The sequence below is a fragment of the Macaca thibetana genome, chromosome 9 (genome assembly GCF_024542745.1).
Source record: "Macaca thibetana thibetana isolate TM-01 chromosome 9, ASM2454274v1, whole genome shotgun sequence".
Classification (NCBI taxonomy): Eukaryota; Metazoa; Chordata; class Mammalia; order Primates; family Cercopithecidae; genus Macaca; species Macaca thibetana.
In genome coordinates, this window is record NC_065586.1 from 58,940,608 (window position 1) to 58,959,695 (window position 19,088).

Here is a 19,088-nt window from a genome sequence, read left to right on the forward strand (position 1 = left end):
TGGGATTACAGGTGCGTACCACTAAGCCTGGCTGTTTATATTCTTATAAGTGACTTAAAAATAATCTGTTTATTAAGATCATAACTTCTGGCCAGGCACAATGAATCACACCTGGAATTCTAGTGCTTTGGGAGGCCAAGGTGGGCTGATCACTTGGGTCCAGGAGTTCCAAACCAGCCTGGGCAACATGGCGGAACTCCATTTCTACAAAAATTTCAAAAATTAGCTGAGTGTGTTGGTGTGTGCCTGTGGTCCCAGCTACTCATGAGACTGAGATGGGAGGACTGCTATAGCCCAGGAAGTGGAGGTTGAAGTGAGCCGAGATCATACCACTGCACTCCAGACTGGGAGACACAGGGAGACCTTGTCTCAAAATAAATCAATAAATCATAACTTGTTACGTTAAAAAATATTTAAGTTGATTTTTGAGGAAGATTCTGAATTAGAATTTTCAAATAATGAGAAAAGGATTCAGTAATGCAAAATAAAAATATTTAATTAAAATTTCATGTCAGGAAAGCTGCATTTTTTTTTTTTTTTTTTTTTTTTTTTTTGAGACGGAGTCTTGCTCTGTCACCCAGGCCAGATCTCGGCTCACTGCAAGCTCCGCCTCCTGGGTTCACGCCATTCTCCTGCCTCAGCCTCCCGAGTAGCTGGGACTACAGGCGTCCGCCACCTCGCCCGGCTAGTTTTTTGTATTTTTTAGTAGAGACGGGGTTTCACCGTGTTAGCCAGGATGGTCTCGATCTCCTGACCTCGTGATCCACCCGTCTCGGCCTCCCAAAGTGCTGGGATTACAGGCTTGAGCCACCGCGCCCGGCCTGGAAAGCTGCATTTAAAATGCTATTTATCTACAGCTTTAATATTAATGAAAGTCTTATTAAAACACATTTATGCTTTCTAGATGAAAGCATAAGCAAAGACATACATGTATATATAGGAAATTAGTTTGGATGGTGCACAAACAAGTAAAGGAATACACAAAGGGCAATAATAAAAGACTTGAAAAGGTCGGCAAAGTTAAGAATACAAAGGGCCTTGGGTGGCAGGGTAGGAATCTATTTGGTAGGCAATGTGTGAGACGGGTAGGGATGGATCATGAGTAATGAATATTTCCTTGAAAGGAAGGAATAACAAGCTTATGGGAAAATATAAAGCAAAGTTTACCTGGGCAGCAACAATTCAGCAATGGTTAATAAATGTCTACATTTGGCTGTGTAAAAGAAAACCACACTAGGAGTACTACATACAGGACTTGGTGATTGTTTAAGATGTGGAAGGCAAAGAAGAAAAGAGTAAACAGATGATTGAGATTTTTGAATTTGGTTCTACCATTAATAAAAGTAGAAAATTCCAGAATAAGATCTGGCTTAGATGGTAAAGAGTGTTTAGTTGTGGTCATACTGCAGTTGAGGTTCTAAGGGATCTCTAAGTATCTACCAGAAAGTTGGACTTAGAGTAAAGGCCATGAAAAAGGAGAGGTCAAAGAGGTATTGTGATTCCCAAGGCAGAGAACACAAAACAAAAGAGGACGAAGGAAAGAATGCAGAATAAAAATTAGAGGAAATAAAAAAGGAAAAGGAGAAAACAAGAGGAGGCCAAATGAGGAGAGTAGAAGTGATGGTGGAGAAACTGAGCAAGGGAAATTTTAAGAAGGTGCTATGGGGAAGTAGAGAAAGAAAGGAATGAGTAAAAGTCGTAAGATTTGATGATTAACAGAAAGCACTTAGTATGATGGTAAAAGTAGTTGTTAAAAAAAGGAATGGTGAGAAAGTAAGGTAAGAATAATTATTTTCAAAGCTTCATCAGTAATGATAATAAAACCATTTGAAATGTAATGAGTAATTACTTGTGTCCCAGGCACTATACTACATAGCAATTCAGTTATTGTTTTTTCCTTACATCAAACCTATGAGGTGGACACTTATTAGTTTCTTTTGATAAATAAAGCAAGATAGAGAAGTTAAGAGATGTTTCCTAGGACACACAGCTTACAAGTGATGAAGCCTGGATTCATATGACTCCAGATATGTTGCTAGTTTGAGCAGATAATAAGAGGAAGAAAAGGCACAAACGCTTTTTTTGCGGGGTAGGGTGGGCAGGGAAAGGAGGGAATAAGAGATTTGCTTTTAACGGCAGGGAAAGTTGGAAAGATTTTGCTTTTCAAAGAAAAGGATCTATTGGAGAAACAGAAGAATGAAGAGGCAAGGGAGGGAGGATAATTGGAGCTAAGAACTAGAGTAAGTGGGAGCACTGGAAAGTAGAAGAGGAGAAGAACTGGCTTGTAAATGGAAGAAATAACCTTGAAAATATAAAATAAACTTCTTCTAAAAGTTACAAAAATGCTGAGATATTCACTTATAACTGAGGGACTAACGATTTCCATAATGCAAACTTTGAAAAGTTTAAAAAGAAAAAAAAAAACTCTTTTAAAATAGCAAAGACTTGGAATCAACCCAAATGTCCATCAGTGACAGACTGGATTAAGAAAATGTGGCACATATACACCATGGAATACTATGCAGCCATAAAAAAGGATGAGTTCGTGTCCTTTGTAGGGACATGGATGCAGCTGGAAACCATCATTCTTAGCAAACTATTGCAAGAACAGAAAACCAAACACCACATGTTCTCACTCATAGGTGGGAACTGAACAATGAGATCACTTGGACTCGGGAAGGGGACCATCACACACCGGGGCCTATCATGGGGAGGGGGGAGGGAGGAGGGATTGCATTGGGAGTTATACCTGATGTAAATGACGAGTTGATGGGTGCTGACGAGTTGATGGGTGCAGCATGCCAACATGGCACAGGTATACATATGTAACAAACCTGCACGTTATGCACATGTACCCCAGAACTTAAAGTATAATAATAAAAAAAAAAAAATTGCTCAGGTTTAACCACTTCTTCAGGTCTTCATTTCCTTATGAAGGCTCCCATGTCATGTAAGGCTTCTATTAAATAAATTGTATGTTTTTATCTTGTTAAAAAATAAAATAAAATAAAATATTACTTTCAAATTTCAAATAGACTACAATAAGACTAAAAAAATTAATTTTGTAGCAGGAGCCATGTGTATTGGGATCCATCTTTGAAGGAAGGGTTTATTGCCCTCATATATTCTGAGACATTAAGAGAGAATCGTCTACTATAATTGTGTCAGGGCCTAGAATACAATACTCCAAAATATGGCCACCTAGCAATTGAGAAAACCGCAGAAGCAAGGTCACTCTGACCTTCTCCCACCTTTCTGTGTGAAAGCTAGCCATAAAACCCTATTCCAAAGGGGTCCTGCCCTATACCTGGCAGCCAAGAATAATCTAACAGATGGGACTTGCTGGCTTCTATCTCCTCCAACCCTAAGTTTGTTACCATTAGATCATATCCCTTTTGTCTAATCATGTTTCTCTACAACTATCCATGTCTTTCATCAGACTTCGCATAAAAATACAGTTTTTGCTGGTCTTTGGGTCTTAATTTCTGAAGGCTCCTGTGTCATGTAAAACTTCTTTAAATAAATTTATTATGCTTTTCTCTTGTTAATCTCTTTCGTTACAGAGGGTTCAGTCATGACCCTTGCGATGGATGAGGAAAATATGTTACTTTTTCTCCCCTACAGCTGCCTCTTATCACTTTAAAGTACTGCTAGTGAAATTCTAAATGTTTTAGTATGTTTAGTGAAATACAAAATGTTTTTGTATAATAACAATATTTTCTCATCATTTAAAAATTCAATTAATTCTTTATCAATATTCAAGTGTTCTAAGAGGCAACAAATCTTAGTCTATTATTTTTAAATGTTTTTATCTTTCTTTTTTAACCAAGTATCCTATCACTTGCAAACTATGAGCATCCAAGCTGCTGCTGTGCTATTTCTGTCACTTGGAGAATTAAAACGAATAGTTTATACAGCATCTTGTCTCCATAGTAATATGGATGTACTGCCTTGCTTTTTAGTCTTTCATTTAATGAGAAGATTTCAAAACTTTCCCCCTCTATTTCTCCCCTAACTGTTCCAGCATGAAATAAAAACCTCCCATAGCTAGCATTCTGCCAGCTGTGGATTAACCACAGCCAGCCACAGAATGGTCTACATAAATAGTAACCTGGTCAAATAATTAGGCTTCTCACCAACTTCAGACTGAAAATTTGATCTGTGCTAAAATACATCTGATTGTAATTTAAGGTACAGAACACTGTGCCTCTGGAGTCTAAATCTGGCCCCAATCCAAATGTATGTATGCTCTGTGTGTGTGTTTTCCTTTAAAATACAACACAAGAGTCTTGTGATATGGATAGTATGATGTCAATTTTGTTCATTTTATAAATATACAAAACCATCAACTTTTAAATAAAAGGCAAATTCACTATTTAAATTAATTCTATTTTTGAATGATCTCTTGTTTTTCTTTAAGTAAATATTTAGTATTTAAACAATTTGGGGTTTGTGCTCTGTTAGATTGCAAAAGACTGTTAAAATTGATGCCATCCATAATTTTTCTTGCTAGATTTATAACCTTTGCTAGGCCACATGTTCCAGACTATAGTATCACCAAAAATAAAAACAGTGCCATTACAATCTTTATCTACATGTAAGGTTTGCAATAAAATCAAGTCTATAGTTTAGAAAAATATATAACCAATAAAATCCTGTGCTTTACTAATTAGGGATTTCAGTCTGCACAACAGTTAACCAAAAGCAAAGTAGATGCTAACACTTAGAGGCTGGATAACATTAATTAGAACTGAGAATGAAGTGGGACTGTTGTGTTCATTACAGCAGAAAACAAAACAACACAAAATGGTAGCAGTAGGATAGATAGGGAAAGACTAAAGTAGAACCAAAGAACCATTTTAGCGGAGCCAGACTTAAGGCTTGGAAATCTAAAAAACTTAAATACATTACACAACCACTCTAAGGATTTTTCAGAGTAGTTTAAAAGTGAGGGAATGTTAGAAGCAACATTGTTTAATATACTGAAGGAAAAAATTGCCCTTTTTGCTTTTTTTTTTTTTTTTTAAACCAGTGTTTACCTTAATTCAAGGTAATCATTTGGGGTTCTTTAAAATTGTCCTTGCCTAAGAGCACCTCTTTTCATTATTTTTATTAACAATTATGTGAGGAATAGGGGTATGTATATGTGTGTGTGTGCATGCACATCTATATACATTTCAGGGATTTATAACTCTTAGAAGTATACATCTGCATTAATTCAAAATGAAATAAACCTATGTAAAATAACCATGACTATAATTAATCAACTGTGGATACATGGTGATAAAGACAAAAAGAGCTTTTGTTTTTATTGATATATATGGTATATATTTATATATATGATATATATGGTATATGGATATATGTGGTATTATTTTGAAATATTTGAAACAGTGGATTTTAGTCTATTTGGGTCCATCTACTTCCTGATTATCATTATTATTACTGAGACGGAGTCTCGCTCTGTCACCCAGGCTGGAGTGCAGTGGCGCGATCTCCGCTCACTGCAAGCTCTACCTCCCGGGTTCACGCCATTCTCCTGCCTCAGCCTCCCCCAGTAGCTGGGACTACAGGCGCCAGTCACCACGCCTGGTTAATTTTTTGTATTTTTAGTAGAGACGGGGTTTCACCGTGGTCTCGATCTCCTGACTTCGTGATCTGCCCGCCTCGGCCTCCCAAAGTTCTGGGATTACAAGCGCGAGCCACCGCGCCCCGCCATTTACTTCCTGATTAAATACACATATGCATAAAACTATGCAGTGGTGGTCAGCAACTATACATAATGAGGCTTTACCTAAAAATAATGGGTAAGCACTGGATTCAACTGAAGGTTAAGAACTTGTAATTTAGTTTCTTTTCTCACAATTACATAATCATATATTCCAGTTTGATAAAAACATCTTTTAAAAATACATAAAAAATTTATGATAGAAGAAAATATCAAACTTTTAGAGTGGGAATAACTTTCAAGCTTACAGAGGAAGCATTATCTAAAGATTTGCTATGGGAAAAGTAAAGGGTTCAGTTGGTACTCCCAGAAGGAAAAAAGCAAACAAATAAACAAAAGATGAGGAGAAACATGACAAAGGGTTAGTATCTTTAGTCCACAAAGAAATTTAAAAGTAGACTAAAAATTAAACAAACATTAGGACACCAACAGATAAACAAACCATAACATAAAGAAGTATTCCATTGAAAGAGAAATACATAGTAAATAAATATGTAGAGAAATAATCCTCTCTAGTAACTAAGGAAACAACATGGTAACAATGATGAAGAAAGGTTGATGAAACAAATATTAATACTGCTGATGGTACTGCAACTGACAACAGTCTTTCAGGAAATAATTTAAAAATACACAAGATGAACCATAAACAAATTCATACTCTTTGACCCAATAATTATACTTCTGAGAGTCTACCTTAAGAAAGTAATCCAACACATGGGAAAATACACATTCAAAAACTTATCAGTGTATTTATTTCATTGAAATCAATGTAAAAAATGACAGAGGAACAGTCAAGAATTGGCTATATACTCTAAAGCTCACTACTGATCACTTAAAATGTGACTAGTGCAAAGAGAGACTTGAATTTTAAATTTAATTTAAATTTAAATGAAGAAGCTACATGTAGATGATAAGCATACTGTGGCTAGTATGATTGTGAAGCTAAATTTTTAATTTCATTAAATGTAAAAATTTAAGCATTTCAAAGTATTTTTCTGCTGGAGCTTTATTGTCTTGGTATTTTGACATTGAAAGTTTAGTGACAGAATTCAATGGTATATATGTAAAATAGGTACATTTCAAAGATGTAGTATGAAAAGAAGAATGTTAAAATCTAATAATTTTTACATCTAATACAGTATACAATTTTTACATGTTGAAACAATAAATATTTTAGATATATGAGGTTAAATAAAATACATTATTAATCTTTTTCTTTTTACATTTTTCATGTGGGTCCTGGAAAATTTTAAATTATATTTCTGTTGAACAGCACCACTCCAGAGAATATTTTAAAGACATTACAAATGATGATGATGATGAAAACTGAGTAGTAAAGTAGAAAATGTTTATGGCACATAAATATTCAATTAAATAGAAGGCATACAAATAGTGGGTACACAGTATTATTATAACCTACATTAAATCAATAGTAAAAAAGATTAGAAGGGAATAACCAAAAGTAAAACTGGTTAAGTTTAGGTACAAAAATTGTGGATAATTCTAATATTTTCTTTGCTTTTCAAAATTTGGTAATATGGTTAGATGGCTCTTCTGATAAAAAAGTATTGATTACTCATATCTCTTAAACAACTTTTATCAGGAGAGCCATCTAACCACATCACTAAATTTTGAAAAATAAATTGTAAGAAATATCCATAAATTTTCACCCCAATTTAACCATTTTTAGTTTTGGTGTATTTGTGTCTACACAAACAAGAGATGTTTACAAATAGTAAGAAGCTTAACTCAATAAACAGGAGTAAGAGTAGATCATACACAGCTGGGAGTAAGTCTATATTACTTCTTTGAGTAGACAGAAGGCTCAAAAAGGAACAAACTAAATATGAGACTAGTGGCTTTAGAAAGCATAAACCACTATTTATAGAAGAAAAAGAAAATAAAGAAGGATGTGTGGTAACAGAAAAATATTTGGACAACCAGAGAGCCCAACCAAGCCTAGACTAGCACTGATGAGGAAAGGGCTAAGAGTACCAGATGCTTGTGTCTCAAGATGTACCACTGTCATCTGTTCTAAAGAACATAATTAGCTTGTTCTCCATGCCATAACTTAGGTGCCATAGTAACACTAGTCAGAGAACAGGGCTGAGAGAATGAATAAATTACAAGTCAAAAATAAATATAACAACCATATAGCATGCTTTCTTCCTGTTAATGGGTGCTACAGGTTTTGTGAATCTCCCAGAAAGTACAAAATATATTTTGTTCTCAGAGTCGATCAAATATGAGTTATGACAAAGCATAGTTCCTATCTGCCTGTAAGAAAAACGCTGGCCCTGACAACGATTAAGATAATGTATACATCATTTATAATTACAATGTTATAATATGCAGTATTTCATACAAACGACAGCAACAGAATTACTAAAAGAAGAAAGCTAGAACAAATATACTTGTGAATGCCATAAAGGTTATGTTACCAATGACAGAGGCAATGTAAGAGAATTCACCTGGATCTTCTTCCTGCCTATGTGGTTCCTTTTAGAAGCATAAAATCACCAAGTCTACCTATCATTTAATCTTTTTTTTTTTTTTTTTTTTTTTTTTGAGACAGAGCCTGGCCCTGTTGCCTAGAGTAGAGTGCAGTATTGCAATCACAGCTCAGTGCACCCTTAACCTCCTGGGCTCAGGTGATCCTCCCACCTCTGCCTCCTAAGTAGCTGGGACTACAGGCATGCGCCACCATGCCCAGCTAGTTTTTGTATTTTTAGTAGAAACAGGATTTTGCCATGCTGCCCAGTCTGGTTTCCAACTCCTGAGCTTAAGCCATCCGCCTGCCTTGGCCTCCCAAAGCACTGGGGTTACAGGCGTGAGCCACCACATCCAGCTCATTTTAATCTGTTTAAGGGTTAAAATACTCCCAACTTCAGGTATGTTATGAATGAAGAAGTCCATTTTCTTCCATCCCACATAACTCCCTCAAAAAAGGAAGTAAAATGAGGAAAAAGATACAGTAGAAAGAAGATGGGCTTTAAGGGAATACATAGGAGCATATTTATTATAGCTCTGTTGAACATAAAACAGTGTGAGGAATCCTAGAAGTCTATTTCTAGGGGAAAAGATGAGAATGTGGTGAATGCACACCGATACGGTTTGGCTCTGTGTTTCTGCCCGAATCTCATCTTTAATTGTGCTCCCATAATTCCCACATGTTGTGGGAGAGACCGGTGGGAGATAATTTGAATCATGGGGGTGGTTTCCCTCATACTGTTCTCATGGTAGTGAATAAGTCTCACGAGATCTGATGGTTTTATCAGGGGTTTCTGCTTTTGCCTCCCACCATGATTCTGAGATCTCCCCAGCCACGTGGACCTGTAAGTCCAACTAAACCTCTTTTGCTTCCCACTCTCGGGTATGCCTTTATCAGCAATGTGAAAACTGACTAATACACATATTATAATGCAGAGATTAAAAGCAATAAAGGAGTTGGGCACGGTGGCTCAAGCCTGTAATCCCAGAACTTTGGGAGGCTAAGGCAGGCGGATCACTTGAGATCAGAAGTTCAAAACCAGCCTGGCCAACGTGGTGAGACCCCATCTCTACCAAAAATATACAAATTAGTTGGGTGTGGTGGTGGGTGCCTATAGTCCCAGCCACTTGGGAGGCTGACACAGGGGAATCGCTTGAACCAAGGAGGTGGAGGTTGCAGTGAGCTGAGATCACCATTGCACTCCAGCCTGGGCAACAGAGACTCCATCTCAAAAAAAAAAAAAAAAAAAAAAAAAAAAAAAAAAAGTCAATAATGGCTGAATAGCAATACCTGGTGCTTGTCTAACCCACAAAAAAAGGATCAAGGCAACAAACAAACAGCTAAGATTTGATTGGAGTGTAAAGGAAGAGTAGAGGGGTGCAGTGATGGAATGAAGATGCACCTGTGGTGATTGGAAGTCTAGGAAGGCAGCATAGAGGCACTAAAACTCATGGTTTCCCTCCTGGAGACAGGAGGGAATTGCTATTGCAGGGGAAAAAGTCAGCAGAAGATCCCTACCAGCCCCTTGGACACCACAAACACATGAAGTCCTTACTACACAAGAATCCCGTAGTCCTCACAAGCCCTGAGCCCATTTTGGAGAGCTGCCACGAATTCATTTAGCTGCACTGCCCTGGATTAAGGGCACAAAGTATGTACTCCCCATCCCACCACTGTGAGCCAAACTGCTGTAACATGGCGCCATCTTGAGACTAGAGCCACCTGTGTAGTATGCCCTCTTCTTGGGGGTCAGTGGCCATTGCACCTCTCCAGAACTGGGTCTCCATCTTCATTATGTCAACCCCAAACAAGTTTCTGAACACAATGATGCCAGCTGGTGAATGTTGGACCCAGGGCTGGCTGCGATTCTGGTCTTGCACAGCAAGAAAACCAAGCCCCATGGCCATACCACCAACAGAGAAACCCGTCTACCAGTCCTACCCACAGCAAGCCTGCTCTTAAGCTGGCCAAATTGCTGGGCTCCCTCCTCTAAGCAGGAGAGTTCCCTGAGCCTCTGAGAAGGTGATATGGCCACGGCCAGCAGAGTAGGGCTACCTGCAAGCAATCAGAACCTGAGAAACAGACACACACCTCCCCCATAGGCACACCTTTGGCCTGCCCAACAGTCCTGTACCCCCAATAAGGAAGGGCCTGAAAGATAGTTCCACAGACTGTCCCTGTGCCACAGGGAATATCTCCAAGCCAGCCAAGTGGCCAAAAGCCCATATCCCAGACCTGAAAGCTGCTCCTGGCAGGCATGTCCCCAGGTTGCCCAAACAACCTTATACTTGTATTTCTGGTCAGAGTAACAGCCTTGTGGACCCAAACTCAGCAAGCCAATCTCACCAACCAAGTTGGCTGACCTACTATGTGCACATACATACCCCAGACCTGAGAAACAGTCCAGTGAGCCCACCCCTGGCAAAGTGGCATCACCATTGCCACAAACTCAGCCCATACCACTGAGAAACTCACAAATGCCACTCGAGTGGATTACAGCTGAAGAAATTACTCAGAGACCACACAACTGCATGCATCTAGAAATAAGGCTAATGTACCCCACCAAACCAACACTGCAAGACTCATTCATATGAATAAGTCTTTCTCTATGAAATCTACTCCATAAAATTAAAAGAGGTGACTTTTCCACCAGATGCATAGAAATCAACATAGTGACACATCAACCATGAAAAAGCAAGAAAAAGCCTGGGCAACATGGTAAAACCCTGTCTCTACTAAAACCCACAAAAATTAGCAGGGCATATTGGTGAGTGTCTGTATTGGGGAGCTGAGGTGGGAGGATCGCTTGAGCATACGAGGTAGAGGCTGCAGTGAGCCGAGATTGTGCCGCTGCACTTCAGCCTGGGCAACAGAATGAGAACTTGTATTAAAAGAAGAAAAAAAAAAAAGCAAGAAAACATGTAATGTCAAAAAGAAAACAATAATTATCTAGTAACATACTCCAAACTATAAGGAAATATATGAAATGTGAGAAAAAAATCAAAATAATAATCTTAAAGAAATTCAATGAGATACAAGAGAATACTGATAGATAATTCAACGAAGTCAGGAAAACAGTTTATGATCTGAAAATTTGGCTGGGCGCGGCGGCTCACGCCTGTAATTCCAGCACTTTGGGAGGCCGAGACGGGCGGATCACGAGGTCAGGAGATCGAGACCATCCTGGCTAACACAGTGAAACCCCGTCTCTACTAAAAATACAAAAAATTAGCTGGGCGTGGTGGTGGGTGCCTGTAGTCCCAGCTACTCGGGAGGCTGAGGCAGGAGAATGGCGTGAACCTGGGAGGCAGAGCTTGCAGTGAGCCGAGATCGTGCCACTGCACTCCAGCCTGGATGACAGAGCGAGACTCCGTCTCAAAAAAAAAAAAAAAAAAAAAAAGAGAGAAAATTCAACAGAGATAGATATCATAAAAAAGAATGAAGCAGAAATCCTAGAGCTGAAGAATTCAATGAATGAAACAAAAAATACAATAAAGAGCTCAACAACAGACTAGACCAAGAAGAATTTCTGAACTTAAAGAATGATCTTTTGAAATAACACAGGCAGAATAACTTTAAAAAAATAAAAGAGAATGAAAAAGCCTAAAGGATTTATGGGATACCATTAAGCACACAAATAACTCCAGAAGGTGAAGGGAAAGGTGAGAAAAACAAATTTAATGAAATAATAATAATAGAGAGAGAGAGAGAGAGGGGGAGAGGGAGAGAGAGACATACAAGTCCAGAAAGCTCAAATATATTCACCTCAAACAGGACCTCTGCAAGGCACATTGAAGTTAAATTGTCAAGAGTCAAAGACAAAGAAATAATTCTAAAAGCAGCAAGATAAAAGCACCAAGTCATATAAGGGAATCCTCATTAGACCAACAGTGAATTTCTCAGGAGAAACCCTATAGTCCAGGAGAGGACAGGATAATACAGTCAAAAGTACTAGAAGAAAAAAATTATTACCCCAAGAATATGCTAGCAAAGCTAACCTTAAGACATAAAAGACAAATGAAATATTTCACAGACAAGCAAAACTAAGGGAATTCATCACCACAAGTCTGGCCTTGCAAGAAATGCTCAAGGGGGTCTTACAGGTGGAAATGAAAAAATAATAATCACCATCATGAAAATATGTGAAACTATAAAACACACTGATAGAACTGCTGTACAAAGGAGAAAGAGAAAGGAATCAAACCTTTTCACTAGAGAAAACCATTCAACTGCAAAAATAACATTGAGAGAAAGTAATGAACAAAGGATATAAAAACCACCAGAAAACAGTCAACAAAATGACAGGAGTAAGTCCTCACTTATCAATAATAACCCTGATTGTAAATAGATTAAGTTCCACATTTAAAAGATACAGACTAGCTTAATGGATTAAAAAAAAAAAACAAGACCTAATTATATGCTATCTATAAGAAATTCATGTCACCTGTATACACATACAGACTGAAAGTGGATGGAAAAAATATTCAATGGAAATGGAAACCAAAAGCAAGCAGGAGCAGCTATACTTATATGAGGTAAAACACTCTTCAAGTCAAAAGCTGTAAAAGAAGACAGAGGGATATTATATAATTATAAAGGGATTGATCCAACAAGATAATATAACAACTGTAAATATATATGTACCCAATACTAAAGCACCCAGATATGTAAAGCAAATATTATTAGATCTAAAGTGAAATAATAGATGGGGACTTCAACATCCCACTCTCAACACTGGACAGATCATGTAGGCAAAAAGTCAACAAAGAAACATCAGAGTTAAACTGCACCACAGACTAAATATAACAGATATTTACAGAACATTTCAGTCAACAATGGCAGAATACACATTCTTTTCATCAGCCCATTCAACAGTCTCAGGATCAATCATATGTAAGGACACAATAGAAGTCTCAAAATATTCTTAAAGAACCAAAATAATATCAAGTACTTATCTGAACACAATGGGCATAAACTTAGATATCTATAACAAGAGAATCATTTAGAAAGATACCATTACATGAAAATTAAACAATATGTTCCTGAATGACCAATGGATGAAGAAATAAATTAAGAATAAAATTTAAAAATTCCTTGACACAAAGAAAAACAGAAACAACATATCAAAACCTATGGGACACAGCAAAAACAGCATTCAGAGTCAAGTTTATAGCAATAAATGCTTATATTAAAAAACAAGGAAGATTTCAAGTAAACAACTTAATGATAAACCTCAAAGAACTAGAAAAGAATAAACTAAACCCAAAATTAAAGGAAGGAAAGAAATAATGATCAGTGCAGAAATAAACAAAATTAAGACAAAAAAATACAAAAGATCAACAAAACAAAAAGCTGGCTTTTAAACAAAATTGACAAACCATTAGCTAGAATAAGAAAAAAAGAGAAGATCTAAAATAGGAAACAAAAAAGGAGACATCACAAAAGATACCACAGAAATACAAAGGATCACTAGAGACTACTATGAACAACTATATGCCAAAAAATTTGAAAACCTAGAGGAAATGGGCACATTCCTGGAATCATAAAACCTACCAAGACTGAAACAAGAAAAAACAGAAAGCCTAAACAGACCAATTACAAGAAACAAGACTGATTTAATAACAGAAAGCCTTCCAACACCAAAAACAAATTCCAGAACTGGATGGCTTCACTGTTGAATTAAAACCAATTTGTCCCAAATTATTCCAAAAATGAAGCAGAGGAAATTCTTCCCAATTGATCCTATGAAGCCAACATAACTGTGATACCAAAAACAGGTAAGGACAAAACAAAAAAAGAAAATGATAGGCCAATATCCCTGATGAACATAGATGCAAAAGTCCACAACAAAATACTAGCAAACTGAACCCAACAGCACCTCAAAAAGATTATGAGCAAGTGAGATTATCCCATGAATGCAAAGATGGTCCAACATATGTCACTCAATGAATATCTTACATCATATCAATAGAATGAAGGACAAAAACCATATGATCATCTCAATGAAAAGCAGAAAATGCTTTTGATAAAATTTAATATTCCTTCATAAAAACTCTTAATAAATTAGGTATAGAAGGAAAGTACCTCAACACAATAACATGATGAAATCACCTCAACATGACAAACCCACAGCTAACATCTTACTGAGAGCTGAAAGTTCTTACTGTTCCTCTAAGAACTGGAACAGACAATGATGCTCTCTCTCACCACTCTTATTCAACATAGTACTGGAAGTACTAGCCCAGCAATTAGGCAAGAGAAAGAAATAAACCATATCCAAATTGAGAAGGAGGAAGTTAAATTGTCCCTGTTTGCATATGTAATGATTCCACATATTGAAAAGCCTAAAGACTCTACCAAAAAACTCTTACAACTGATAAATGAATTCCATAAAGTTGCAGGATACAAAATCAATTCACAAAAATCAGTAGTGTTTCTGTACACAAACAACAAACTAGTTGAACAAGAATTCAAAAAAGCAACCTCATTTACAACAGTGAGAAAAGAAAACAGAACCTTGGGAATAAACTGAACTAAGGCGATAAAAGACCTCTACAAGGGAGATTACAAAACACTGATGAAAGAAATTAAAGTGCATACAAATAAATGGAAAGACATCTATAGATTCAATGCAATCCCTATCAAAATACCAAAGATACTTTTCACAGAAATGGAAAAAAATTCTAAAATTTGTATGGAAACATGGAATAGCTGAAGCAATCCTGAGTAAAAAGAACAAAGCTGGAGGTACCACACTACCAGAACTCAAAATATACCACAAAGCTATAATAACACAAACAGCATGGCACCAGCATAAAAACAGACATATAGATGAATGGAAAGGCATAGAAGGCCAGAAATTTATCCACATTATCTACAGCAAAATGATTTTTGACAAAAGTGCCAAGAATTATCACTGGGGAATGAATAGTCTGTTCAATAAACGGTCCTGAGCAAACTGGATAGCCATATGCAGAAGAATGAAACTAGACTTCCACCTCTCACTGCATGTAAAAATCAACTCAAAGTGGATCAAAGAGGATGGGCATGGTAGCTCACACCTGTGATCCCAACATCTTGGGAGGTCAAGGCAGGTGGATCTCTTGAGCCCAGGAGTTTGAGATCAGCCTGGACAACATGGTGAAACCCTATCTCTACAAAAAAATACAAAAATTAGCCGGGCATGGTGGCATGTGCCTGTAGTGCCAGCTACTCAGCTGGCCGAGGCGGGAGAACTGCCTGAGCCTAGGAGGTCAAGGCTGCAGTGAGTCATGATTGCACCACTGCACTGCAGCCTGGGCGACAGAGCAAGACTCTGTCTCAAAAAAAGGATCAAAGAACTAAATATAATGACCCAAAAGGATAACCCTCCTAGAAGAAAACACAAGCGAAATGCTTCAGAACACTGATATAGAAAAATATTTTATGAATACAACTTCAAAAGCACAAGCAACAAAAGTAAAAATAAACAAATGAGATTATATCAAACTGAAAAGTTTTAGCACAGCAAAGGAAACAATCAATAGAGTGAAAACACAACCTACAGAATGGGAAAAAATATTTGCAGACTATTCATCCCATCAGATAGGGGATTAATACGAGAATATACAAGGAACTCAAACATCTCAGCAGCAAAAAACCAATCTGATTAAAAAATGGGTAAATGATCTGAACAGACATTTCTCAAAAGACATACAAATGGCCAACGAATATATGAAAAAATGCTCAACATCACTAATCATCAGAGAAATGTGGATCAAAACCACAATGAGGTATCATCTCACCCCAGTTAGGATGGCTATTATCAAAAAGAAAAAAACATGTTGGTGAGGATGGAGAAAAGGGAACAAGAAATACATTGTTGGTGGAAATAGCCACTATGGAGAACAGTTGGAGTTTCCTAAAAACCACAAGTAGAACTACTACTTGATCCAGCAATCCTACTACTAGAAATTTATCCAAAGGAATGAAAATCATTATATTTAAGGGACATGTGTACCCCTATGTTTATTGCAGCACTATCCACAATAGCCAAGATATGGAACAAACCTAGAGGTCCAGCAACAAATGAATGGATAAAGAAAATGTGTAATATATAAACAAAGGAAAACTATTCAGCCATAAAAAAGCATAAAATCCTGTGGTTCACAGCAACATAGATAAAACTGGAGGACATTATGTTAAGTGAAATGTTAGGAACAGAAAGTTAAACATGGTATGTTTTCACTCATAAGTAGAAGATTAAAAAAAGTTGATCTTATAGAAGTAAAAGGTAGAATAGAGGATATTGGAGCCTGGGAAAAGTAGGGGGAAGGGAGGGATAGGGAAAAATTTGTTAAAGGATACAAAATTACAGTTAGATAAGACAAGTAAGTTATAGAATTCTATACCTCGCAGGATGACTATTTAGTTAACAATAATATATTAAATAGTTTAAATAGGTAGATAGAGGATATTAAATGTTCTTAACACAAAGAAATGATAGATGTTTGAGATGATGGATATGCTATTTATCCCTGTCTGATTACTATACATTACAGGTATCAAAACATCACTATGGGCCGGGGACAGTGGCTTACACCTGTAATCCCAGCACTTTGGGAGGCTGAGGCAGGAGGATCAAGAGGTCAAGAGATCGAGAACATCCTGGCCAACATGGTGAAACCCCGTCTCTACTAAAAATACAAAACTAGCTGGGTATGGTGGTGCACACCTATAGTCCCAGCTGCTCAGGAGGCTGAGGCAGGAGAATCGCTTGAACCCAGGAGGGGGAGGTTGAGTGCGGTGAGATCGCACCACTGCACTCCAACCTGGTGACAGAGACTCCGTCTCAAAAAAACAAAAACAAAAACAAAAACAAAAAAAACCTCACAATGTACTCCATGAATATGTACAATTATTATTTGTCAATTATTTTTTAAAAAGCAGTAAACTAAGCCAGGCCCAGTGGTGTGCACCTGTAGTTCCAGCTATTTAGGAGGCTCAACTGGGAGGATAGGTGAAGCCAGGAGTTCAAGGCTATCTGCACAATGATCACACCTGTGAATAACTACTGCATTCCGGTCTTGGTAACATATTAATAGCAAGATCTTGTTTCTTTAAAAGAAAAATGTTTGTGTGTGTATAAAAGCAATAAAGTAGAAACATATATATCAAATCAGACAAGCTATAATTTACCCTTTTATATATCATATATAATTTAAACACATATGCATGCATCTAAAATAACACAATACAGTCTTCAAGGACACATCCAAATGTAAGAGCACATACCAAACACATTAAGAGTACCCATGGTGGGAAGAGATCAGGAGTGATATGAAAAATAAAAAAACAGAGGAACTATGCCTAAGTCACATGAAGACAATTTGACAAGACCCAAGGAGAATTAACTCTTCTCCTTAGTTTACACCAACTAGTAAACTTATTTTTAAAAATTTTGCTAATCTGTCTACTTATTAACTATGTGACTCTGGACAACACAACTTTACTAGGCTTTACTGTTCTCACCTGTAAAATGGGAATAATAATGTCTCTCAAGGGTTGTGAGAATTAAATAAATGCTTAATATAGTTCCTGGCCTGTAGTATGCATTCCATACATATTTACATTGTATTAATATTATTCTTGTAGAAATAACAAGAAAGTTAGAAAGTCTTCTGCCTCCCCTCAGAAAAGTGAGTTTTATGTTACAGCTGTTAGTTACAGTGCTGAACAAAAGTATGCTCTTTAAAGATCAACAGTTTGGTATTTCCTTTGAAATACAAATACATAAAGCAAAATCCGTCATTCCCTTTTAAAAAGCTATCACTGCCTCCTTTCTCTCCTTGATTTAATCATCCTATATCTTGCTGACAGATTAATCACTCTAATCACTCTTCTTTTCCTAGTAAATTAAATCCAAATGCTTCACACCCCGGCATTCAAAGTGCTCCACAATAGTACTTTAACTTACAGTAAACCAGCTGTAATCTACCTTACTTCATAACATATGTCCTTGCTTCAGTCATATAGAATAACTTGCTTTTCTCAATTTTGAGTTTTTATGTTTTTCCTTCTATCTGAAATGTCCACTACCTCTACATGTTAGAACTTACCAACATGTCAATGCCCATTTAAAAGCTAACAAATTCTTTCTTCATTCCCACTAACAGATGTTCACATTCTTCTTTGAATGTCCATAATATGTGATATTATGAAATAAATGAGGGTAATTATTTTATTTTACTTAATGATATAAGCAACTTGTATTTGTCTTACCACTCTTACCTGACCATAACCTTAAGGGGAAGAGCACTTCTTACTTTTTTTGTTTGATACAGCAAAAAGCACAGAAAATTTTTAAATATGTGATTAAATTTTTGTTAAGATGTTACACAAAATCCTATGTCACTAGAATGTGTTTTTAATTTTTTTTTTTTTTGCTTTTTTGAGAGAGGATTTCACTGTCACCCAGGCTGGAGTGGAGTGGCGCGATCTCGGCTCACTGCAACCTCTGCCTTCTGGGCTCCCACATCACAGCCGCCACAGAAGCTGAGACTATAGGTGTGCACCACCACATCTGGTTAATTTTTGGGTGTTTTGTAGAGATAGGGTTTCACCATGTTGCCCAGGCTGGTCTCAAATTCCTGGACTCAAGCGATCCATCTACCTCAGCCTCCCAAAACGGTGGGATTACAAGTGTGAGCCACTGTGCCCAGTCTAGAAAGCTATCTTGAAAAAAAGAGAAAAAAGAAAGACTGCTGCCTTTTCACATGCTTATATGGAAGAATGTAATCATTTTAGAGTTGAACAACTCTCTCAAATTCAGAGGTTCTGAAACTTTCTCAGTTTACAGTGTTTTTAGTGTTTTTGTTATTTTTTTCATTT

At 37.0% G+C, this 19,088-nt stretch overlaps 2 protein-coding genes across 4 annotated transcripts in view; one reads left to right on the forward strand and one right to left on the reverse strand.

Moving 5' to 3' along the window:
- Positions 1 to 19,088, forward strand: part of CAMK2G (calcium/calmodulin dependent protein kinase II gamma) — a 1,229,125-nt gene that overhangs the window by 506,301 nt on the left and 703,736 nt on the right. The gene's annotated exons all lie outside the window — the stretch shown is intronic.
- The window catches only part of ADK (adenosine kinase), a 711,694-nt gene that overhangs the window by 179,997 nt on the left and 512,609 nt on the right, over positions 1 to 19,088 (reverse strand). The window lies entirely within an intron of this gene.